The sequence below is a fragment of the Desmodus rotundus genome, chromosome 1 (assembly GCF_022682495.2).
Source record: "Desmodus rotundus isolate HL8 chromosome 1, HLdesRot8A.1, whole genome shotgun sequence".
NCBI lineage: Eukaryota > Metazoa > Chordata > Mammalia > Chiroptera > Phyllostomidae > Desmodus > Desmodus rotundus.
The window spans coordinates 9,643,015-9,668,563 of NC_071387.1; the positions used below are offsets into that span (position 1 = coordinate 9,643,015).

The 25,549-nt window shown below is 41.7% G+C and overlaps 1 protein-coding gene across 9 annotated transcripts in view; it reads left to right on the forward strand.

Moving 5' to 3' along the window:
* Positions 1 to 631: 631 nt before the first annotated feature.
* Positions 632 to 25,549, forward strand: part of STRBP (spermatid perinuclear RNA binding protein) — a 122,402-nt gene continuing 97,484 nt past the window's right edge. For 4 of the 9 annotated variants that reach the window (XM_053920884.1, XM_053920886.1, XM_053920855.1 and 1 more), the window contains exon 1: positions 632 to 791. The gene's annotated coding sequence lies outside the window, so the exon portion shown is untranslated. Of the gene's footprint in view, positions 792 to 15,928; positions 16,111 to 23,818; positions 23,926 to 25,549 lie in introns of those variants that run through there. The other 5 variants (XM_053920861.1, XM_053920875.1, XM_053920857.1 and 2 more) reach the window with 5 other exon arrangements.

A 25,549-nucleotide genomic window follows, 5' to 3' on the forward strand; every position in this document is an offset into this window, starting at 1 on the left:
CAGAGTGATTCTGTAATCGGTCAAGGTCACACAGCCGGTAAGTGGAAGAGGGGCGGAGGCTGGGATCCAACCTTTCAACAAGTCAAAAGCCATTGGCCTCCCTTCCTCCACCTGGGGAGGAACTGTGGCACCTACACCGTTCACATAGCCACTGGGATTGGGGGGCTCCCTGCTCTGGGAAGTGGAGACTTGGAGCAGGCTCGCCGCGGCGGCTGCTCCCAGATTCAGAAGTTACGAAGTTTCCGTGCTTTTCACTGGCTTCCCTGCGCAGCTCGTCCCCGCTCCGCAGCAGCAGCTACGCCGCCAGCGCAGCGGGGCTCAGGTGCTGCAGCAGGCGGGGGGCCTGGCGCAGGCACGAAGGTGGGGACGCAGTTTACGTAAGCGCCCGCTCGCAGGTGCATGCAGCGGCCGTCGGCGTGTGCTCCCTGCGCGTCCCCAGGTGCGCAGTTGGCGCAGGCAGCGGCGCGGCACCGTGGCGGCGGGCGCTGGCCGGTGCTCTCAGGTGCGGCAGAGTGCGCGTGGAGGGGGCGCGCGGGGAGCAAGGGGCGGGCTTTCCGTTCCCCAGCAGCCGCCTGGCCCGCCCCCCGGCCTGGCCAATGGGCGCGCTCGGCGGCGTCACGTGCCCGCCGCCGCCGCCACCGAAGAGGAGACCGGAGCCGCGAGCGCCACCAGGGCAGCAGCCGCCGCAGCCGCCGCCGCTGGGTTGAGGAGCTGGAGACACGGGCTGACGAGGTGGCGGCGGCGGCGGAGCGGGAGCGGGGACCGGGCGCGGGCAGAGCGCAGCGGCGCGGGTAGGCTGCAGCGGCGGGGCGGGCGCCTGCGCGGCGGGCCGTCCCGGGCGGCGGTTAAGGCGGCGGTTAGGGCGGTTGGCGGAGCCGGCCCGGGCCCCGCATTGTTTGTTGTGCGTCCTTAGCAGCGGCGGAGGTGGGGTGGGGTGGGGAGCAGTCCCGGCCCCGTGGCTCCGGCATTGTGGCCGCCGCCGCGGTGCCCGGCGCTTCGCACAAGGGCAGCGGGCAGCCTCCCTCACCTCCGCGGGGACGGCCCGGCCCCCTGCGAGGGGCGGTGTGGACCGTGCGGGGGCGCGGCGCCGGGGGTCTGGACGAGGGGGCAGCGAGGGCAGGTGCTGGAGGGCGTTGGGGACGCGGGCTGGGGGCGAGGCCGGGGGTGCGGGCCCGGGGGTGCGGCCGGGTTTGCGGGAGAGCGCGCGGGCCTGCGGGCCGGGCCGGGGCATCGGGGGCCAGGGCGTGTGCGCGCGGGTGGAGGGCGTTGGGGCGGCTGGGGCGCAGCGCGCGGGCGCTGGGGGCGCGCGGGGGCTCGGGCAGGGCCGGGCGGGCGCGGCGGGAAGGGCAGGGCGGGGGTCCGCGGGGGGAGTGGAAGCAGTGAGCGCCCCGGTCCGCGCTCCGTGTGAAGGGCGGGGGGCGGGGGCAGGTTCGGAGGAGACGCGGGGCAGAGGCGCGGGGAGGTGTCCCCGAGGGGGTCCGCGTAGGGGGCAGGGCCGGGCGGGTGGGGACGGCGGCCTCGAGGGGTCTCCCCGGCGGTGGTGCGGGGGCTGGAGGCGTTGGGGAGGAGGCGTGTGCGCGGGTAGGCCCGGCGGCTTGGGCAGACCCGCGCGGAGGTGCGCAGCGGGGACCGGAGCGCGGGGTGGGGGGAGCTGGGGCCGGCAGAGGGGACGGGGCAGGTGCCCGGCTGGTAGAGGTGCGCGGGGGAGGCGGGCGGGGCCGGAGTTTGAGGAGTTTGGGGGAGAAGCGGGGACCCCCGGCGGAGTGGGTGGCAGGCGTGGAGAGAGGACGACGTCCGGGCCGAAGGTGAGAAGGCCGTTGGCACAGAGCAGGAGAAGGGGTTGACGTGGAGGGTGTCCTCGCTGGAAGTGTGGAGGAAGGTCCGGGAGGGGACGGGTGGAGGGCCAGACGCGTAGGGCTGATGTTCTTGCAGCGGCAGGTGAGCTGTGGGCACAGGTGGAAGGACGTGTTTCGAGCAGGAAGTGTGCAGGGAGGCTGGGGAGAGGGAAGGGAGCGGGTGGCGGTGTGTGTCAAGGGAGATCTGCAGAGGGGGGCGGTAGGGTGTCGGTTGGGTGGGAAGGTGCACGGGGCTGGGGTGCAGCCTGCGGAGGGAGGGAGGCGCGGGTTTGGGATACCAGGTCTTGTCTGGTAGAGAAAGGCAGGCTGGCAGGAACGGAGGGAAGGAAAGGAGGAACAGGGTATTTGGGGGCAGAAGATGCAGAGGAATGCATAGTGTCTGTAACGCGGTAAGGGCAGGGCAACGTAGAGATGCGTGTGGGTCCGTCTGTGGCTGGAAAGGGGTAGGTTGTCTGTTGAATTGGGCGGGGGCAGTAGGATGCCCAGGTGAGTGAGTGGCAGACATGACTGTGCAGGTGAGGAGAGTTAGGAAAACAGGTTGCTTTAAAAAGTGTGGAAGGAGCAGGGTGCTGAGGTGCGGGGAGAGATTGAAAAACTTTGAGTCTTGAGAGATTAAAGAGACCAACATTTTCAGATTGCTGGAGGTATAATGGAGGGCCAGGTGCAGAAGTTGGGAAAAAATCTAAAGGGAGGGGATTAAATCGTAGGTTTAGAGAAACTGGAGAGTGTGTGGATTGCAGAATGACGTTAATGGAAGGTGGAGGACATTGATTCCTGTACCATATCTGAAAGTTCATGCTTCTAGGATCGGAGAGACCATGGAACCTGGTTTCAGTTCCAGAACCCAGAACGAGAAGGGCATGAGGGAGGGCTGAGTGTGCATTCCTCAGTTTGGAGGAGGTGTGTGGCCGGGTATTGTACCAGCACATTGGCCCGATGAGTGAGCAGACAGAAGAGGCACACGGGGTCAGGAAGAGGACGTTGAGTGTGAATAGAAATAGGTGTACAGCAGGTGTAGGGCAGATGGTTTTCTGAAGATACTGCAACAGAGCAGAGCCCCTGTCACATCAGTAACGTTCAAGGGCTGCGTATTAGGGAGGAAGGGACCGGTACCTTGGTGCAGTGTCTCAGCTATCCTGGTGCTTTCTGGGTAACGGGACGGTTTTCAGACATTGAGTGATGTAATATCTGAGTCCCGTTCCAGAGGCAGACACAGGTAATCAACACATCCAGCACCCAGAAGTGGCAGGAGCGGAGCTCTCCTGACTCTTTAACTTTCAGGATGTGAACACCTGATCTTGGGATGTCAGCTTTTTTCCCCAAATAGTTCAAGTAAAATTTAGTTGGAGGCTTTTGGATTTTCTGGTATTTCGATTTGAGTTGGGGAGTGTAGTGTTAGCTTCATCGAGGAAAGACTCATCTGGGGTTGTGTGGACGTAGGGCCATCAGCTTGCCAAACACATAAGAAATAACCTTTAGGGGTTTGAGCACAGACTTTTCAGTGCAGGTCTCAGTGTTGTGTGGCTTGTGTTACGTTCTTTGAGGTTTGGAAGGATTAAGGAAGCTGCTTTTGAGACTTCGATTCTAGAGTTTTCTAGAATCTTGGAAAATGATTTCCCCTTTGACAGTTGAAAATTGTCTTGTCAGATTTTGCAAAAAAAAAAATTTATCATGTTGTAGAAGTAACTTTAATTATCGCTTTGTGGGCTTCAAGTAGTGTGTAATGTGGTACCTGGTATGATTTCAGATAAAAGGTCTGCTTTGCTACATTTGGAAGCTTTCTGGGCTGATTAGCTTTCTTCTTTTGTCAATTTAGGAAGTATTTTAATGCAGCCATAAGTATGTTCAAATAAGTTTGAGTGGTAAGAGGGAATCTTGTCTAAACATAATGAGGGCTGAGCAGAACACATTTTAAGTAATCTGAAAATATAAATAAAAAATAAACTGGAAGCAAATAATGTTTGAAATGCAAATTTGAAGTGTATTATGAAGGCAGCAAAATAATGCTCTGAAGGCATTGCTGTAAGATTTCATTTTTGGAGGGAAAGGCTTTTAGGGTATAATACGCCTTTGATTGAAACTTTGCAGTAGTCCAGGACCATACCGCCCTGAATGCGCCCAGTCTCATCTGAAACTCTTAGCAGTGCTTTGAGATTTGACATATGTAATGAATATAATTACAAGGAGCATGTCTGGTCTGACCCCTTTGGCTCCCTGGCAGAGAATTTGAACAGTTGAATATGAGATGAATAGAGTGATCTTTGAAAATTCTGTCCAATGTGGCTTTTGTTTTTCTCTTGTGTTTTTTAAGTCCATTGTGTTCATTGTAATGATTTGGGGCAAGCAGTACTTTCTTCCTCAGAATACTCAATTCTGGCATAGTGTTCTGATCATACATATTGTTCTGTGAAGTTCTGTGGTTTGGACATAGTTGTAGGCACTTCAAAATACCATGCTAAGTTTATGAACCAAGGAAAGAAGGTTATTTAGATTTTGTAGGCTAAATAATTGGGTCTGGTTTTATTTTCACTGATGCTTGCTGGACAAGATACTTAATACCTTCGTGCTTATTTCTCCTCCAGAAACCTGACTCTGTCTACCTCCCATGAGAACTGAGATGGTTTATATAAAACAAGTTTAAGTCTTTCAGGCAGAATCAAACTGTGTAAAAATGGAGAATAGGTGTTACTTCGTTAGTCCCTTTTTTTCCTTTAAACCTGGTCAAGTAATAATTAGTTCAGATTTTGGTATTAAATAGGTTAATTTGTACTGAGGAACTTGGATAGAGATGAAGCTTCTGTGAATATCAGAGATGTCTGTGAGTTGAAGTTTGTTCATTCTTTCCTCTACTGTCTGCTCACCTTTCCGGGTTCATTTCTGCAGCTGGCTGTTGTCTGTTTAAACTCTTGTGTAGAGCAGAAGCTCGTGACAGACATTCTGGGTTCTAGCGATAGCCCAAGATTGTTTCTAAGCCTGAATTTCCAGAGACAGAGTATTTCTATCACTTAGCGAATTCAATTCTTAAATCAGGAATAATAAACACAATATATTTTTCTGTGTATTTTGCAGAAAAGTGATTAATTCTGAATGACTTGAACAGAAAAACAGCTATCCCTTCTAGTGACATTAAGCCTCCTTCAGGTTTATTGAATACTTTTTCCCTTTTTAAGTTTTAGTTGTTAAATATTTACTCATCTATTTGATATTTCCAAGCCCATAGTTATGCTCTATTTAAGGGGGAATGAATTTTAAATGCTTTTAAAATGTTGTTGTTTGGTTTATTAGTTGTAAAGAGCCTCCGGATGCTGGTTACGATAGATATTGCAAAAACGTAAACAGTAAGTTGCTTTATTAGACATTAATTTGCTTGAGCTTGGTAACACACAGCCCTGATGGTAGGTTTTCTGTGCTGGCTGATTTGCTTACTCTTATGTAACATGTTGTGGATGCCATTACCCATCTTACTGCTCTTCTGTTTCTCATTCCGCTTATGGGAAACCTGAATTGTTTTGAAAAAGTGTTTAGCTGTGGAAAAACTTTCTGACAGGTAATTATGAGAGGCTTCATAATACAGTGTAATTTTACAAAACTGTTTATTGAGAGATGTAAGTTAAATTTGTGTCAGTCAAAACAGGAGTAAAGTAATGAGGCCCGATTAACGGTGTTAAAAATATTTATTTATTTAATAAAAATATTTAAATGTTTGAGCCAGAAAGCTCTGCAAATCTTTAACTTTTAGGTCTTGTGTTAAATAGTGAGGTGACCAGATGACCTCATTTGTCACTTTCATGCCTGATTTGAGTTTTTTTCTTGTCCCGAGGATCAAGTGTTTCATTTTTGAGAAGTATGGTGTCTATTTCACAAAAGACAGTACATATATGTGTTGCTGATGAACGAAGCAGTCCTAAATTTTAGTTATTTCATATTCAAATTCTCTTAACTTCTGACATAACTAACGCTGTGTAGAACATCTGCTCTTGTTAACTTTAGCACACTTCCAAAGGGTACAGGTGATTACATCAATAATAAAATCACAGGCTTGCATTGTGTGACTTCATGGTTCATTTCCATTTGAAACGTGAGAATTCTGCAGCAGGTTGTGTAATGAATTCTGAGGTGTTTCTGGGTCATGGATAAGATGTAGTTTCTTACTGCACCTGCAGAATTTCCTGTTCTCTGCAGTTTTCCAGGTGCCAGGGCTTTTCACAATATCCTATTGAGCAGAGCAGCATTTTGTTTATGAATTAAATTTAACCATATTAATGCTATTGACATAAATAATTTTTTAAAATATGCTTTTTACCCTGTTTTGCTAGTTTAATCCAGCAAAGATGCACTGACTTTAGGCTCAAAGGTGTGTTATGTGCCAGACCTGAGATTTCTTAGTAGGGCTCAAAAAATATTTTTTTTGAAGAATAGATCATTCTGTAGATAGATAGGCCCTTAACGTGAAAATGAAGTCTGTAACTTTGATCGCCTGTGTTCAGTCAGCTTAAATGAAAAGCATTTTAAGACAGCTGGGAAGGTGATCTGATAAAGAAGTGGTTTCTTTTTTAAAAAGTTAAGATGGAGGCAGTTCATTCTTACGATGTTTCTAATTCTGAGTAAGTCTGAAATTCCTTAAACATTGCAAATAATCGTAGGCTTTTGTGCAGCTTAGGCAAAGAGCATTTGAACTTAAAGTATTGGATACTGACTGGGCAGCTCTTAGTTAAGTGACTTTAGACAACTCAGCTTTAGTCAGGAAAGCTGGTGAAGTAGGGGAGAAAGGGGTTGCAACTTTGATAATGTAGGTTAGCAGCTGGGGAGTGTAAACATCTGGAGCCCTTACTATGCATATTTTCAGTTGTTTTTGGAGTAAGCTGTAAATAAGCTTTTAATGTCAAGGTTAGCATGGAAGAACAAATTTCAAACTTATTAGTGATGAGGCTTTTAAAAATATGGTATCTTTAAAAGTATTAACCGTCATGTTTTCTGATATGCCAGCTTTGTGGTAAATGTGGAACTAGACAAGATTGGCTTTTGAAATTGGTCAGTGTTATTGTTTAGTAGTGTTCTTTATTCCTAGAGCCCAGGGTTCACATGTCTGAACTTTGGTCACTATGACAGCTGTGTAAAGTAGGGGAGTAACAGAGTATTACTACATTTGGAGAAATGGAGGCACAAAGAGTTGACTCTAGACCAGAGTTAGGCAGGCTTTCAGAACACCCCTTCAGAAGTTGTAGCTCAAGTTCCTGTTAGTCCCTGAACTTGGCAAGGTAGGTTGATGGCTGGGCACATTTGAAACCTGCCTCTCTTAGTCAAGCACTTGAGTACATACAAGTCATTTCAAAGATTGACTGGAAAAAAAGCCTGTCCTCCCTAGGAAATTCGGCCCTAGGGTTATGCAATACCAAAAATTCTGAGGAAAGAGTCTCTTTATAGGTATGCCCAGAGATGCCCCTGTGTAACGTTGGTCTCTGTATTGGGTAGTAGAAGAATGTTTTGACACTAGAAGACTTGGCTTGGAGGTCTGATTCTACTATTTACTAGTTGTAGATCACTCCTTCCTCATGTGTAAAATTGGAATAAAACCCCTAATAGACAGAGTTACAGGGAGGATTAAAGAAGATAAGAAAATTGTAAACTATGAAGCACACAATATTTTTTTTTAAAGGGAGGATTGAGCAGAAATTAAGTGTAGGCTTTGAAGCAATTTAACTTATGAGGACCTGGGTTTTTATTTTTTATCATTGCATTTTCAAATGTGGTTAAAAGAGAAATGGTACAGTGAACTTTCACATACCTGTCAACTCTGCAACAGTTACCAGCATTTTGCTGTTCTTTTATCTATTCCTTGCTTACAATTACTTTTTGTCATTTTTGCTGGAATATTAACAGCAAATCTTGGACATCGTATACTTTCATCCATAAATACTTCAATATGTATTTCTAACAGATAAGAACCTAAAAAACAACTATTTTAACCCCTCCAAATTAACAATTTCTTATCTAATACTCAGAAGGAGCTGTATTTCAAACATAGCTCTACAACTCATCAGGTTTGTGTCTTAATCAAATTACTAGCTCTCTCTGAGCTTCTGGTTTCTTATCTGTAACATAAAGATGATACCTCATGAATTTATTTTGAGCTTAAATGAAATAATACATAAAATGCCTAACATGAAGATTCTCAGTAAATGACCCAGCCTCTTTTCTGAGCCTTCTAAGGAACGTGAATAAGAATTACGGGTTGCCCTCCTCCCTTTTAGTATCATAAAGAGTAGCAGAACTCTGGAATTATTGCCCACTAACCTAGTGAAATTTCTCTTCATTAGGCTAGTTGACTTCTAAATTCTACAATGTAACAGTTAAAATCATATCCATTCTCCCCCCTGTCCTGCAACATTATTCTCTTGTCTACTGGCTCATTTCAATCAGCATGAGTCTTTTGTTTGTTTGTTTGTTTGTTTTAAACAATGCTTTCTTGACCATCTGTCTGTTCCAGGTACAATCCAATTTTTCACCTTCTTGAAAAAGTTGCTTCTATTCATCTTCAGTTCTCCTGTTCTCTTCTGAACCTATTCTAATGAGACTTCAACCCCATCCCTCTACTAAAAGTGCTCTCATCAGAACCATAAAGTTTAATTCGTACTTGACCTATTACCAGCATTTGTTGCAGTGGATGCCTCCTTCCTTGAAATACTTTTCTGCTGAGGTTTCTGGGACATCACACTCTGCTGCTTTTCCTTCTACCTTCTTGTCTACTTATCAGTCTCCTTTGGTTCTTCCTCATCACTCTTACCTTTTAATACTGGACTGTCCCATAGGATCTCTGCTCTTCATTCTCATTCTCTTGGTGATCCCATGTCATCCCATAGCTTTCAATACCATGTGTGTGCTGATGACTCCCCAATTTTTATCTCTGAAACTCCAGGCTCATATATCCTACTGTGTATTCAAATTATATATTTTACTGGCATCTCAAACCAAACTTCTCCCCAAACCAAACTCCTGATCCTTACCCTGCCCCATCTTCCCTCTGCCTGTCTTGTAGTCTTCCACATCTTAGTCAATAGCATCTTCCTCCACCTTTCCAGGTGCTCATCCAAAACTTGGAATCCTGCTGGACTCTCCTTCACACACCACTTCTGACCCATCAGGAAGTCTTGCCAGTTCAGTCTTCAAAACGTGACCAGATTCTGACCACTTTTTATCACCTTTAGTGATTTAAGTCTCCACCAGCTCTTCTGAATTATTAAAGTAACCTTTTTTGCTCTTGCCCCCTCATAATCTGTTCGCAGTACTATAGCAGGAGTGATCCTTTAAAAAGGTAAGTCAGATTTTTGTCTCCTAGTCAGAACTCTATAGTGATACTTCATCTTGCTTAGAGTAAAGGCCAAGTCTGTCAAAGTCCTTAAGTGCTTGGATCTCTTCTTTTTTTCCTCTTTGACCTCATTCTTCTTAATTTTTTGCTTACTCCATGCTGGCCACAGTGGCCTTCTTGCCATTTCTTAACATGTCAGGCATATTCCTGTCTCAAGTCTTTTGCATTTGCTGTTTGCCCTGCCTAAGGATGCTGTTTCTCAGATTTTTGTGGCTCCATCTCTTTTAGAGCTTTGTGCATATCTCCTCTTTCCAGGGAGGCTTTCCCTTACCATCTTATTGAAATGACAGCTCCTCCTTTGTTGGCCCTCCCTGGGCTCCCTTTTCTACCCTCTTTTTCTCCATACCATTTAAACCATTTAGCTTATAATATATTTTGCTGTTTTATTTTGTTTATTGCCTCTTTCCCTTCACTAGAGGCAAGGATTAATGTTAGTTTTGTATTCTGTGCCTGACACTAAGTAGGCACTTGCATATTTGTTGAATGGATTGTTCTTTTATTAGTTGTAGGCTGTTACTTTGTAAAGGATCCAATAGCTGTAGTGTTTTGATAGGGAATACTGTGTACCTTGAAGTCTATGATATAGTAATTCCTGTTTCTCTTCATGACTATCTTTTCTTAAGACTGTTGATAGGTTTTATTGTTAATAATTTTTCATCATGAGTTTGAGCCCTTATGTACTGTGCATAATCTATGTTGCATTGAAGGGTACAGATAAACTATACATAGACCCTGGCCTTTAAGAGCTTACAGCCTGTCAGGGGAGGTGATGGATGGAGATACACACACACACACACACATATACATATACCTCCCCCCAAAAAAGGAATTTATTTATTAATAAATTGTGTATTTATTCTTACATGTTTAAACTTCAGGTACTTTCAAAGTACTCTCCATTTGATGCAATACCCCTATCTAGATGTTTTTTCCCTCTGCTCACAACATTTTTTGAACTCATTGATTTTGATGCCTTTTAGTGCTTCTGCTTTTTTTTTGTTTCACCTTTTCCACAGTGGCAAAATGTTTCCCTGTGAGGACTATTTTTTCATCCGGGGAAACAAAAGTTGCTTGGGTGAGACCTGGTGAATAGAGCTGGTGGGGCACAGGGGTCATGCCATTTTTGGTCAAAACCTGCTGAACACTCAGCTCAGTGTGGGCAGGTGCACTCATAAATCACTCGTCATGGAATGGGCAAACATGTAGAAAGAGTCTTCAGAAAAATTCACTGAAACCAAATGCATCCTGTCACAATAATGCCAGCTGGCACCCTGATGGAAATGAGTTCCTAGAGCACTACCTAGTGGGGGAAGCCTCTGCTACTAGGGGTCTGCCCTCCAGAAGATAATTCCAGTTTTTTGGGGGGTCCTGTGTGTGTGTGTGTGTGTATGTATGTATTTAAAATCTCTTACATATACATGTAAGTAATATATCACATACATATATACATGTAGATATTTACATATTTTTAAGTAGATGTAAGGACTTATATACATATGTGTAATATAAATATATTTATATATTTATAAATTATATATGCAAGTACTTACGAGATAAAATGGTCTAGGAAATCAGAAGAGCAAGAAATTATTTCCAGGTAAGGATACTAAGGAAGAGACTTCAGAGAGAATGTGGTTTGTGATATCTGTGCTGAGCCAGAGAGAATAAGTAGGATTAGATGATGAGAAAATGGGGAAGAGAATTCCATATGGAAGGAATAGAAATGCACTAGCAAAGTAAGAATGCTCAAGATTGCTGTGAGAAAGAGCCAACTGGTTCACTTAGTTAAAGATAGGGAATATGAAAGGGCTTGGTAGAGTGTAAGTTGGGAGAGGAATGTTAGAACCACTGATGGGAGGCCTTGAATGCCAGAATGAGGAATTCAAACTTTGGTCCGTCAACAGTGAGGCTTCTGTGAAAGGTTTTTGAGCATAAGTGTAGGGATGACATTATTAGGCCTATCTGTATGAATTTGACAAATTTGTGTGAAAAGAGGCTGAAATGAATACACTGATTAAGATAATGTTGAATAGTTTGAGAAAAAAAAGTGGTAAAGGTAGTGGAAATGGGTATAGAAAGGATACCCATTAGTTCACCTTGGAACTAATGAAACTTGGTAACTGATTGTGAGCAACAAATCTACAAGGTTTCAAGCCTAGTCAACCCAAGAGAAGTGGGATTGAGAAGCAAGTTTGGTTTAATTTTTAAATAGATTTTATTTATTTTCAGAGAGAGGGGAAGGGAGGGAGAAAAGAGAAGGAGAGAAACATCAATTGGTTGCCTCTTGTACATGCCCTGACTGGGGACTGGCCTGCAACCTAGGCATGTGCCCTGACTTAAGAATTGAACCAATGACCTTTCGCTTTGTGGGACAATGCTATACCAACTGAGCTATACCAGTCAGGGCAAGTTTAGTTTAGTTTTGATCTGAGTTTACAAGTGTAGTGGTGACATCAGGCGATGCTTGTTTTAATGAAGAGAAAATCAGGAATTTTTTGGAAAGGTTGAGCATCTGTGGCTTTATGCCTTCATTTTGAAACAACTGACTCCCAGAAGAAGTAGTGAGACTTAATTGCTGAATCTATTACCGAGGTCTGAATCTAGACAGTTGATTTGGGAAACTTCTGATAAAGCATCCAAACTTTTCTTTTGATTTGTAAGTGGTTCCACTTGTTTTACTAAGTTTGTTAGATAAATTGCTCTGCGTTGTAAAGCCCTTCATGTGTTCTCAGCAGCTTGATACAACTTAAATGTTATCCTTTGAGCTTCCCATTGGCTATGGATATCTAAGCACTGTCTGTCTTATTTCTTGAAACCAATAGATCAGAGTCCCATCTAGTCACCTTCATCACTGTTGAGGTCACTTTAATCATGCCATACTTTCTTTTGCCCCTTAGGACTTAGAGGCACATTGAAGGAAGACAGACCTTCTACCCTAATTAATGGTAGTTAAGGTGTTTGTTGCCAAAACATTTCTTTAACAACTTGCACTGAACAAAATGCCAGAAGATGTCAGAAGATTTAACTTCTATTCCAGACAAATTCAAGAACAGATTAAGGTTATTTTAGATTTATATATCCTGTTTAGAGCCTTGTAGCAGGAGAGTTTTTAACCTGAAGGTTAGTTATAGTACAAAAGAATTATTTGCAAAATAATGTTGATTAATGTATATAATTTTTATAGGCTATCTAATGATGCATTATATGTATTTCTACATTTAATGCATTTTTAATAGTTGAATAAAAAGACATTCAGTTTATTAGTTAAAATTTTATAGTTCTCACCAGCTTGGTTTAGAATGGTGACCTTGAATTTACCACATTAGTTATCTCTGAATATAGTCTTTTTCTTTGTGCTTAGCTCATAAAGTTGGTGAATGACTTTTGCACTGACATTAATAGGGTCTGTTTTTTGTTTGCCTCTTATAGTAAATAGTCAGTGGGAGCAGTTACCCTGAAACAAGAACATTTTCCAGTTTAGGTTAACTTTTATTTTCAGCTTGCTGGAGGTATGGTGATGTTTAGTTTATCAGATTTAGCATATATTGTAGTTAAAAAAATTTTTTTAAATCCACGCAGTTTTATTGCCATGTAAATTGGTTTGCAAAGAATATAAAGTATAACATCTTAAACTTGTGAGAAACCTGTCAGAGTCTTTTGGCCCTACTTTGGTCTCTGGCAGCTGTAGAACTTAAGGAATACGCAGAGTAGCTGAGGGATTTATCCAAAATAACACACCTAACTAGTTGCAGAATTGGGATGTGAAATGGGCATCTTGACCTCCAGGCTTGGACACTTTCCACCATGTCAGGCTGTTTTTTTAGAAATGTGGACCAGAAAGCTGTGAATAAACTTAGTTTAACGGTCACATTGCTGGCATCAAATGATGTTCAGTAGGAACAATTAGGATATTTTTTCCTCGTTCCTTCTTTTATTTTTTTATCTTCACCTGAGAGTATCTCTCCATTGCTTTTAGAGAGAGCGAGTGGGGTGGGGGAAGGGAAGGAAGGGAAGAGAGAGAGAGAAACCTTGATTGGTGGCCTTCTTGCACGCACCCTGACCCAGCATCGAACCCGCAACCTGGATATGTGCCCTGTCTGGGAATTAAGCCCATGACCTTTCAGTCTGTGGGAGACGCTCCAACCAACTGAGCCATACCTGCAACGGCCCTCGTTCCATCTGAAATTTGATTTTTTTAGATTAACCACTTTAAACTGAACAATTTAGTGGCATTTTTAGTATAGTCACAATGTTGAGCAACTAAAACCCCTGGCCCATTAAACAGTTTGAAAATTTTTTTAAGCAATTAAAATAAGAATCTTTATGACAAGGTCAATGATAGCAGGTTTGTATTATAGGTCACCCCTAGTGATTCGCCCCCTGTCTCTGATTCCCAGGGAGATGCAGAGAGAATCCTCATTATTATTTAGTGGTAGATGTATTACATATAAACATTGGCAACATTTCAAAAGAAAGTGTCAGGTACATAATGACTAAGAGTACTAAAAACAGGCATGCATTATGCAAATTATCTCTAATCTTCACACTAGCCTTTCAGAATGGCTTCTCTGTTTCATATAATAAAACTAAGCCTAGTTCAGTAAGTCTAAAATCAGTTAACTGGTAAATTGTGCACCTGGGGTTTGAATCCATGTCTGTTTGGTTCCAAAAGTTGGGTGTTCTCTTCATTAAATCTGGGGACTTAGTGTAGGTACGGTCTTAACAGGACAGTGCCAAGGGTGTCCAACCTGTGGCTCATGGGCCGCACGCAGCCCAGGATGGCTGTGAATGCAACCCAACACAGAATTGTAAATTTACTTAAAACATTGTGAGATTTTTTGTGATTATGTGTCGCAGTGTATTTAGAGATGTCACAAGGTTGGGCACCTCTGAAAGGGGAGTTGAGTTTGTTGGTCCGGATAGTATCCGCAGTACTAGCCACTCTCTCCTGACAGTTATGATCTGTATTCCATAGGGGAAAAGCTAAAATAGGAAATAACCTTTGGAAGTTTCTAATGGACATAATTACAAACAGAAGAAATTACAATGTAGCTTCTGAGATTTGCCCTTGCAAGTTCTCAATTTTTTCTTCCCATTTATTTTTAGTGAATCGTTATTTGATTTAATTTTAAAATCATACATTGATTTGATTGAGTAGTTAATGATTAGTCTGAACAGTACTGGAACTTGGTTGAATTCTCATTTCGAGATACTTTAAAAAAGTGGTGGCTCACTTCCAATGAAGAAGAACTCAAATTGAAGGATTTTGTAATTACACTTTGCCCCTATTAAAAAGCAAAGCTCATTTTAGCTTTTTTAAAGTTTGAAAGAACTTTTAGTAGGCCAATTTTCCGTATTTCTTGGAAAGTGGCTAGAAGTCACCTCATAAACCTTGTCATTTTCTTACTCTGCTTTGAATGACACCACTTTATTTTCTCAGTAATAGACACTGGAGTAATTTGTTTCAATATGCTGGGGTTGGGGTAAAAAGGTGGTGTCACATAAAGGACAGCTTCCTGGCTACTTTCAACAGAAGAGATCTTTTTAGGTTTTATGTAGCAGTAGCAGCCACCTCAGATGTTCAGAGTTTAAGTGTGTTGATAGCAACCCAAAGAAATAATAGATTTTTGACAGTGACCTTGTGACTTTTGCTAATGTCTAAACAGTACGTACTTCCATAAGTAGATTTTAAGCTTTTAAAAACTTTTACTTAAAATTTTAAAAATGCCCGTGTAACTTGGCTCAAATATTACACACTATTTTTCTGTTTTGACCTAGAGATGAGGTGTCATTCTCTCCAGAAGTGGCAAAAATGTGTCATGAAGAGTACAGGCTTTGGGGCTGGTGAGACTGGTTTCAGACCCTTTCTCTGCCACTTGCGAGCTGTAAGACTTCCTTTCACCGTTTAAAATGAATGTCATACTTCACAGCTCTGCAGGATATGATTAGAGGGTGATGTCTTTAAGGGGCTCAGCACAGTGTCTGGCACATACTATTATAAATTGTGTTTAGATTGTAGCTGTTGTTGGGGGAAGTCTAAATTTTGGTAGTCTAGACAAATATCAACATAACGCAAGTACAGTGAACCTTGTTTTATAATGTGTACTGTCCTGCAGTCACTACACGTCTCCTTAGATTTCGCGTGTGTGTGCGTGTACGCGCCCAAGTTGCCATGTGTCAGTTTTCACGATTTCCTGCAGCTTACCCTCCTTTTCTCAGAAGTGCTTGGCAAATATCTCTATTGATTATTGTATAATTTATCTCAAAGAATAGGTGGTGCTTCCTATACAAGCTAATGAAGAGGCATTTGCTCCCCTTAGCAATCCTTTAGTTAGGTGTTTCTGTGTTGCATGCTAACAGGTTCCTACCACCTTCTGAGATGAGTGTTTGCTGAGTGCCCAGGCTTATTTTAAAGAAGGAGGCTCTGGTTGCCTGGGATGAAGGAAGTATACAATGCCTGTTTATTGTTGTTTATAGTATGTTTTATGATGATTGCTGATATTAAAGCATGAAAAACTATATCCTAGTCTATTAATTTTACTCATTAGTTCCCCACTACTTATATTACTTGTTTTGATCAGCAAAGTATACAATAGGCCTTGTACTCTAAAACAGTGGGGTTGAGGTTGTGATGAATCATCATCCAAGATTATCAGCTATGGATGGGTCTTTGGGTATCAGCTCCACTAACCCTCTTATCTTATAGATGTGAAAACTGGCTGTGAGAAGTTGTGACTTGCTCAAGGACACAGAGAACAAGTGACAGGTCTGATTTCCAGTCTGGTGTCGTGAGCGTACCTGGTAGAGTGGAGAGAGCACTGGACTTTGGAGTCACACAGTTCTGACTTTGAGTGTTGATTCCGCCATTTACTGTGTGACCTTTAGCAGGTACATCTGAGTCTCTTCCTTGCTGTTACGCTTTGTCTCCAGGGTCTTGAGGATGGTGAGATAATGCAGGAGAGCACAGTGCCAGACGCATGCTGTGGGCTCAGTAAGTGCTGTCTGTTATGCTGTACTGTGTTTCTTGATTACTTAAAACAGGTCATATGGCTAAGTGATCGTTCTTTATGAAGTGGGAATCAATGAGAGAATGGTTGATATTTTTGCCAAATTCTTTCACTGAAAATCTGAGTATAGTTGTTCATTACAGGAGGACTGATTACTGCAAAACGAGTGCAAAACATTCGTCAGGAGCTCAGTGAACACTGCTCCAGGTTGTAAGCGGTGTCACAGTTTTATTTAAAAAACTATTGTATATTAACAGATTGTATGGATCTGTTTTGATGATCCATTTTGATGATCTTCTTCTTCTTAAATACCTTTAACATATGTATAAGTACATATTTAAGATTTTTAGCAAATTTCTAGTATCTAGTACAGTATTATTAGTCATTATGCTTTACTATCTTTAGACTTACTCATCTTACATAACTACAGCTTTGTACCCTTGACCAGCATCTACCCATTTTCCTCACTTTCCAACAGTGATTAATTTTTCATGAAAAACAGCTATTTTCCAAAGTGAAAACATTGAAAAGATTGGGTATTGCTTTACATTTTTGCAAATCTCAAAATCAGTGTGTAGCTTAATAGAAGATAGCTAAGTTTCTGATAGCTAATTTGCATTTGGTTTGTTGTGGCGTGTTTTCTGGTTGAAGTGTAATGAAGAAGAAAATTTGGCTTCGCAGATTTGAAGTTGGAAAAGAGGAGTATTTTAATAGCTTTTTAATACAATTGTGGGTATTCTTCTTTGATACTGTACCAAAACTTGACAAATGGTAGTTTCTTAATGGAATCTGAAACCAGATCAGTAAAATTTTCCTATTGTTACATTACAATCTATTGGTCTGTTACATTTTGTATGGATCTTTTATCCACAGGCGATATAATAACATCACCCAGTGGTCGTTTGGAAAATGTTGCACTGAATATTGAACTTCCAGGTGTGACATATTTCATTACATAATACTCTGCACATTATGTAGCCTCTGGAAAATGCTACACTTATGAGAGAATGAGAATTAAAAAGGCATATAATGTCTTAGTACTATTGTGAAAAAGATCTCTAGGAGTCCCTGGGCCATTGTTAAAGAATGGTGGAGTTAGACAAATGGGTAAACTAAAGGTAGTGACCAGGTTTGCAAACTGCAGCTTTAATAGTGGATAATCTGGAAATTATAATGGAATGGATTGTTGTACAAGCCTAAGTCTTAGAAAACCATCTTATTCTTTGAATAAAGTGGCCTAATTTTGATAATCAGTCATTGAATATCTGAGTGCTTGTTATGTATGAGACATTGTATTAAGGTGTTATTACTAAAGCTATGCATTATGAAAAAAGATTCCTTCTCTTCAGTAGTTTGTAGACTGGCTGGAGAGGTAAAACAATTTCCTGAAAAGATAACTAATGACAATGTTCTCTTTAACAAATGTGACAGAGAGTGCTGAGTAGAATGAGGGTTTTTTTTTAATGTTAATAATTGCTTTCTTTTTTTCACTTATCAATAATCACATTATATTTTATTGTGTTTTGTTAATTATGCTTTTACAGTTGTCATGATTTTTCCCCCTTTGTCCCCCCTCCACCCCCCACTCCCTCAGACAGTCCCCTGCCCTCATTGTTCGTGTCCATGGGTCATGTGTATAAGTTCTTTGGCTGCTCCATTTCCTATACTGTACATTATATCCCCATGGCTATTCTGTAACTACCTATTTGTACTTCTTAATCCCCTCACCTCTTCACCCGTTCCCCCACACCCTGTCCCATCTGGCAGACATCAGAACGCTGTCTGTATCCATGATTCTGTCTCTGTTCTTGTTTGCTTAGTTTGTTTTTTAGATTAAATTGTTGATTGATTTGTATTTTTTGCCATTTTATTGTTCATAGTTTTGATGATCTTCTTTTTCTTAAATACCTTTAACATTTCATATAATACTGGTTTTGTGATGGTGAACTCCTTTAGTTTTTTTTCTTGTCTGGGAAGCTCTTTATCTGCTCTTTGATTCTAAATGATAGCTTTGCTGGGTAGAGCAATCTTGGCTGTAGGTCCCTGCTTTTTAGGACTTTGAATATTTCTTGCCAGTCCCTTCTGTCCTGCAAAGTATCTTTTGTGAAATCAGCTGACAGTCTTATGGGAATTCCCCTCTAGTTAACTAACTTCTTTTCTCTTGCTGCTTTTAAGATTCTCTCTTTATCTTTAGCCTTTGGCATTTTAATTATGATGTGCCTTGGAGTGGACCTCTTTGCATGCATCTTGTTTGGGACTCTGTGCTTCTTGGCCTTGCATGTCTATTTCCTTTGCCAAATTAGGGAAGTTCTCATTATTTTTTCAAATCGATTTCCAATTTCTTGCACTTTCTCTTCTTCTGGCACCCCTATGATGTGAATGTTGGGCCTCTTGAAGTTGTCCTAGAGGCTGCATAAACTGTCTTCATCTTTTTTTTTGGATTCTTTTTTTCTTCTTGTTCTGATTGGTTGGTTTTTGGTTCCTTATGTTCCAAATCATTGATATGATTCTTGTTTTCACTCTACTGTTGTTTCCCTATAAATTGTTCTTTATTTCAATTAGTGTATCCTTTGTTTCTGACTGGACCTTTTTTATGCTGCTGAGGTCCTCACTAAGTTCCTTGAGCATCCTTATAACCGGTGTTTTGAATTCTGCGTCTGAGAGATTGCCTATCACCCTTTTGATTAGCTCCTTTTCTGGAGTTTTGATCTGTTCTTTCATTTAGGTCATGTTTGTCTCTTCATTTTGGCAGCCTCCCTGTGTTTGTTTCTGTGTATTAGACAGAGCTTCTTGGAATCCATGTCCTAGCAGTGTGGCCTAATGTAGTAGGTGTCCTGTAGGGTCCAGTGGCACAGCCTTCCCTATAACCCAAGCTGGGTACTCGAGGTGAGCCCTTTGTGTGGGCTGAGTACCCCTTCCTCTTGTAGTTGAGCCTTTGGTTGCTATTGGCTGATCATTGGGAGAGTTTTACCCAGGCCATTCAGCTGCAAGGACTGGCTGTGACCACTGACCACCAACCTCTGCCCTCCATGGAGAATCAGCTGTCCCGGGGTAGGGTGATGGTGCGCCAAAGTGGTCTGTAGCTGCCCACTGGGTGCACTGGCCCTGGGGTTTCCTGGCTGGTGCAGGCCAGGATCAGCCCCTAACCTGGCTTTTGCCCAGGGCCACCCTGCCTGAGTTATAAAGCTATCTGAGATGGCTGCTATGTGCTGGGCTTGGAGATTCCCAGGCAAAGCCAAGCTGTGATTCTAATCTGGCTGCTGCTAGTGCCAGGCCTGGGGTTCACTGAGGCCAGCTGTTGCTTGTTTGAGAAGAATTAAGAAGTTGTGAAACTTGAGCCAAGACCAGCCATTCATATGGAAAAGCAGCTTGGGTGGGCCCTTAGGTTGGGTGGGTTAGGGTCTCTGGGATCTCTAAGGTGGGTCATACAGTGTTAGCCTGGTTGATGGAGTCTCAGATAATAGCACCAGCTTGCCTACTCTGTGACTTTGTGGGGGCAGGGCTTAGAATAGGGACAATGGCCTCTGCCTGCCTTGATGCTAGACACTTCAGTTTCTCCCAGTATGCCACTGGTACCTTTCAAGCTGCTACCAGGTCCTGGAACTCCAAGGGAGTGAGTCTGAGTAGGTGAATGTGTTTGTGGGTTCTTTAAGAGGAACTGCTTGGGGCTCCAAAAGTTTCTTCCACCAACTCAATCCCCACTGGTTTTTGCAGCCAGAAGTTGTGAGGAACTTATCCTCGGGGCACTGGAACCCTAGGCTGGGGGTCCTGGTGTGGGGCTGGGTCTTCTCACTCCCCAGATATCCCTTCTGAATTTTTATCCACCACACGTGTGGGTCTAGCCTGTTCTGCATCTGCACCCCCCCTACCAGTCTGGATGGATGTAGTTTCTTTAATTCTGTAGTTGTCAGACTCCATTCAACTCTATTTCTGATGGTTGAGTGATGGTGGTTCTATATTTCAGTTGTCATTTTGATGTGGTTGTGTGAAGAGACAAGCGATGTCTGCCTACACTGCCATCTTGACCTAAAGACCTACAATTCTTCCAAGATAGCTTTTCGTTTGTAGGTTTGGGGGGAAGTTTGGTGGTGGTTATTCTTCCCGCTTTTTTCAGTCCTTATTCTAGGATATATTTATTGATTTTAGAGAGAGAGAGGAAGGGGAAAAGGGGAGGATGAGAGACAGACAGACAGATAGATTGACATTGATGTGAGAGAGAAACATTGATTGGTTACCTGCATATGTGCCCTTACTGGGGATTGAACCTACAACCTAGGTATGTGCCCTGATCGGAAATCAAACCTGCACCCTTTTGTCATATGGTGTGATGCTCCAAGCAACTGAGCCACCCAGCCAGGGCTATTCTCCACTTTTAAATGTATTTATTGGTATTTTGATTCCGAAGCTTAATAATATTATTATTGAGGCATTTAATATACTTAATTCCTTGATGAAATTATGGTAAATAGTAATGAATTAAAAATTTCCAGGGTTTTTCCCCCCAAAGTGACATTTTACTGTATTGGTAAGGAACAGTTTGTGGGTTTTTACAGCTTTAGGCCAAGCGTTGACTTACCTTTACTGTCTAATATGTTGCTCTTTGATTGAATAATATGGTTATAGTCTTTTGAAAGAGTATTGTGGCTTGCAAAGCTTGTTTAAGGAAAAAAATTCATTTGTACTGGCAGTCAGCCAATATTTTATAAGCTACAATTTTCTTTTGAATAGCTGGTGGTTTGTAGCTCCATAATTTGTGGTTCTTCTGACTTGTAAAAAGATTACACATATTTAAAAATGACCTTATCACTGTAATGTTTTAAGTAACATACAACTGTCAAATTCTGTTATGTTATAGTGTTCTTGTTTTTTTACTTAATTTTCCTGGATTGAGACAGTGTTTTAAATTAATAATTTGTACAGTATGATGCTCTACCTCTCCCCTAAATAAACTCCAAACAAGTCTAAACTCAAAAACTATTTTGGTAATTTAACAGGAACGGCTGTAAAGGCACAGGAAATGTGAATTTTTCTACATCAGTCTGCCAAATCCTTGCAGCATCCCTGCTATTCCATTCCTTAACCACTGCTGCCCGGATATGTTGAATTATGTGGTATGTGGGTTTGTTTGGGTGTGTTTAGTGTTCCCGCATGACGTTTAGTTTTCAATCAGTTTCTTGTGAGGCTGCCACTGTGGCTATTTCACACGCAGGTGGAAAAGAACACTCCATTTGAAATGCTTCATGTTCTGTACCTTGTTCTTGTGGTTTGTGTGTAGGTAGTTGTTTGTCTAAGTCATGAGATTATTTAAAACCCTTCCTTTTGGTTTTATGTTAAATCTTAAATGGAATATGACAGTCTTTTTTCTTGAGATTTTGGAAAAGCCAGTTTAATAGCTTTATTTTTATATTATTTTTATACTTATAGAAGTTTTACAGATTTAAATGAACCTTGCATTCAACTTCAATAATTTTATCTGTGTAATTTTGTCATTTCAAGAATGTGACATAATAGAATCATACAGTATAGAAACTTTTAACATTGGCTTTTTTCACTTCACATAATTCCATTGAGATTTGTCTAAGTTGTTTCATGTATCAATAGTTCATTCTTTTTTATAGCTGAGTAGTATTCCACAATGTATAGGTATGTCACTGTTTGTTTAATTATTACCTATTGAAGGAAACTTGGATTTTTTCCAGTTTTTGGCTATTAAGAATAAAGCTGATGTAAATATTCGTATGTAGGCTTTTGTGTGATTGTAAGTTTTCATTTCTTTGGGATTAATGCCCAAGAGGGCAGCTGGTGGGTTGTATGGTAGATGCATGTTTAGTTTTCTAAGAGATTACGCTACTTTTTCAGAGAGGCTGTAACATTTTACATTTATACCAGCCACGTATGACTGACTGGTCTGGTGTCTCCACATCTTCACCAGCATTTGATGGTATCACTGTTTTTCAAGAAAAGTTAATAGACTGTGTTATTTAGAGTACTTAAATTTACAGAAAATTGACCAGATAATACAGAGAGTTCCCAAATATACCTTCCTCCTTTTCTGGTTTCCCCTTTTATTAGCATCTTCTATTAGTATGGTACATTTGTTAAAATTGATGGACCAATATTGATACATTATTATTAGCTAAAGTCCATAGTTTCCATCAGGGTTCGCTCTTTGTGTTGTACATTCTATGGGTTTTGACCAGTGCGAATGTACACACCATTATGGTATACAAAACAGGTTTACTGCCCTAAAAAATCTCCTGGCTCCACCTATTTATCCCTTCCCAACCTCTAACCCCTTGCAACCATGGATCTTCTTCCTGTCTCTACAGTTTTGTTTTTTCCAGAATGTCATATGTAGCCTTTTCAGGTTGACCTCTTTTACTTAGCAATATGCATTTAAAGTTCCTCCATGTCTTTCGGTGGTTTGATAGTGCATTTTTAAATTGTGGAATAATATTTCACTGTATGATGTATCCCAATTTATTCTATTGAAAGACATCTTGATGGCTTCCAGTTTTTGGAAATTATGAGTAAACCTGCTTACAAACATTTGTGTGCAGGTATTTGTGTGGACATAAATTTTCTATTCATTTGGATAAATACCTAGGAGCATGATTCCTGTATTGTATGCTTAGCTTTTTTTTTTAATGTGACTTGTTAAAACTCAATAAATAAAATCATTTTTAGAGAGAAGGGAAGATGGGGGAGAAAGGGAGGGAGAGAAACATTGATGTGAGAGAGAAACATCGATCCTTTGCCTCTCATACACGCCCCCACTGGGGACTGAACCCACAACCCAGGCGTGTGCCCAGAACAGGAATCGAACGGTGACCTTTCACTTTGTGGGGTGATAACCCAACCAGCGGAGCTGCACTGCTCAGGGCTATATGTTTAGCTTTATGAGAAACTCAAGTGGTTTTCCTAAGTGTCTTGTACTGTTTTATTTTTTTAATTCTCACCTGAGGGAATGTTTAATGATTTTAGAGAGAAAGAAAGGGAGAGGGCGAGAGCGAGAGCGAGAGCGAGAGCGAGAGAGAGAGAGAGAGAGAGAGAGAGAGAGAGGCAGGCAGGGGCGGGGGAGACACAGTGACGTGAAAGAGAAACATTGATCATTGCCTCCTGTACATGCCCGGACCGGGGATCAAACCTGCAACCTTTTTGGTGTATGGGGATGGTGCTCCAACCAACTAAGCCACTTGGCCAGGGCAGCTTGTAATATTTTGCATTCCCATGAACAATGGATTCTTTTTTATTTTAGCCATTTGGATAAAAGTGTAATGATATTCATTGTGATTTTAATTTGTATTTCTGTGATGGCTGATGACATTGAACATCTTCTCATGTGCTTATTTGCCATCTATATGTCCTTTTCAGTGAAATATTTGTTCATGTCTTTTGCTCATTTTCTAATTGGATTGTTCGCTTTTTTTACTGTTAAGGTTTGAGAGTACTTTATATTCTAGGTAGAAGTCCTTTGTTGGATATTTGGTTTGCAAACCTTTCTTCCAGTCTTTAGCTTGCCTTTTTATCTTCTTAACTGGGTATTTCATAGAAAACTTTTTAATCTTTTTTTTTTATCCTCACCCAAGGACATTTTTTCATTGCTTTTAGAAAGAGAGGAAGGGAGAGAGAGAGAGAAACATCGATTGGTTGCATCCTGTACTCTCCTGGACCAGGGATTGAACCTGCAACGTAGGTACGTGCCCTCCCCAGGAACTGAACCTGCCACCTTTTGGTTACAGGACAACACTCCAACCAACTGAGCCACACTGGCCTGGACAAAAAGTTTTTGATCTTGATGAGGTCCAGTTTATTAGATGTTCTTACTTTAGATCTTGTTTTTGGTGTGATGTCTAACAACTCTAGACTTACTGATGTGTCCTGAAGATTTTCTTCCATGGTTTTTTTTTTCCTAAAAGTTTTTACAGTTTTATATTTAAGTCTTTGTCCCTTTTGAAATAGTTTTTTATATAAGCTATAAACTTTTTGGTCGAAGTTCTGTCTTTTTTGGCCTGTGGATGTTCAGTTCCTCTGTTGTTAATTTGTTGAAAAGGCTATCCTTCCTCCATTGAATTCCTTTTGCACCTTTGTCAAAACTCACTTGGGCATATTGTATGGATCTGTTTCTGGATTCTCTATTCTGTTCCATTGATCTATGTATCTATCCTTCTGCCTAGACCACACATTCTTGATTACTGTAGCTATATAGGAAGTCTTTAAATTGGGTGGAGTGATTTCCTCCCTTTTCTTTTCTCAAAATTGTTTTTAGCAATTCTAGATCTTACAGGAATTTCATTAAATCTATAGATCAATTTGGGGAAAATTGACAGCTTTACTATGGTGTATCTCTACCACTGTATTTTAATAGCTTGGAATGAAATTAGAGAGTAGTAGTTTTGTAGAGAAAATAGTCAAAGTATTGTACTTAAATTGGAGAGAGACATTTGTTTATAATTAGCAAAATGTCAACCTTACCCTCCCCCTTTTCTGCTGCTAAAAAAACACCATTAATAGAGCAATGGAAATGGAAGCAGCTCATTTATTCATAAATTTATTCACTTAATATCCTTATGAGTATCTGTTGTGGCCAGGCACTGTTTTAGTCACTGGAATACACTGGTAAATAACACAGGCAATGTCTTTACTCTCATTGACCTTATGTTCCTGTGCGGATAAATAATCAAATATATGAGTTAAGTGGTGTGCAGAGAATTAAAATAGGAAAGTGAGGGAGAGGCTTCTTGACTGAGATCTCATTTGTGGTTAGATCTGAATGTTAAGAGTCAGTCTTAGAAAGAAAAGGGAGAAGACTGTTCCTGTCGGAGGGAACAGCTGGTGCAGTGGTACAGCGCAAGGGCACAACTGTGTGTGGAAGGGAGGAAAAGGAGGACCCAGTGATTGGGGTGTAATGAGAGGGAGGGAAGGGAGGCAGGGCGGGAGGGACGGATGGATAAATACAGAGAGAGAGATAGATAGGTAAATAGGTAGATACAGAGACAGAGAGAGAGGTACAGATGAGTTCAGTGAGTAAGCGAGGACCAGATCAGCTGGGGCTTTATAAGCCAGGGTGAGCAGTATGATTTTTATTCTGAGGATGATGTAAGTAGCCACTGGAAGATTTTGAGTAGAGAATGAAAGGTTTGATGTTTTAAATGATGACTCAGTTGTATGGAGAAGGGATTGTGTGTATTGGCCAGGAAGATACATTAGGAGGCTGTTTCAGTGCGGGTGAAAGACAACGCTAGGAAAGATTCAGGGTATATTTTAGAGATAGAATTAATAGAATATGTCAACAGCCTGTTTCAGGGCTGATTTTTTTC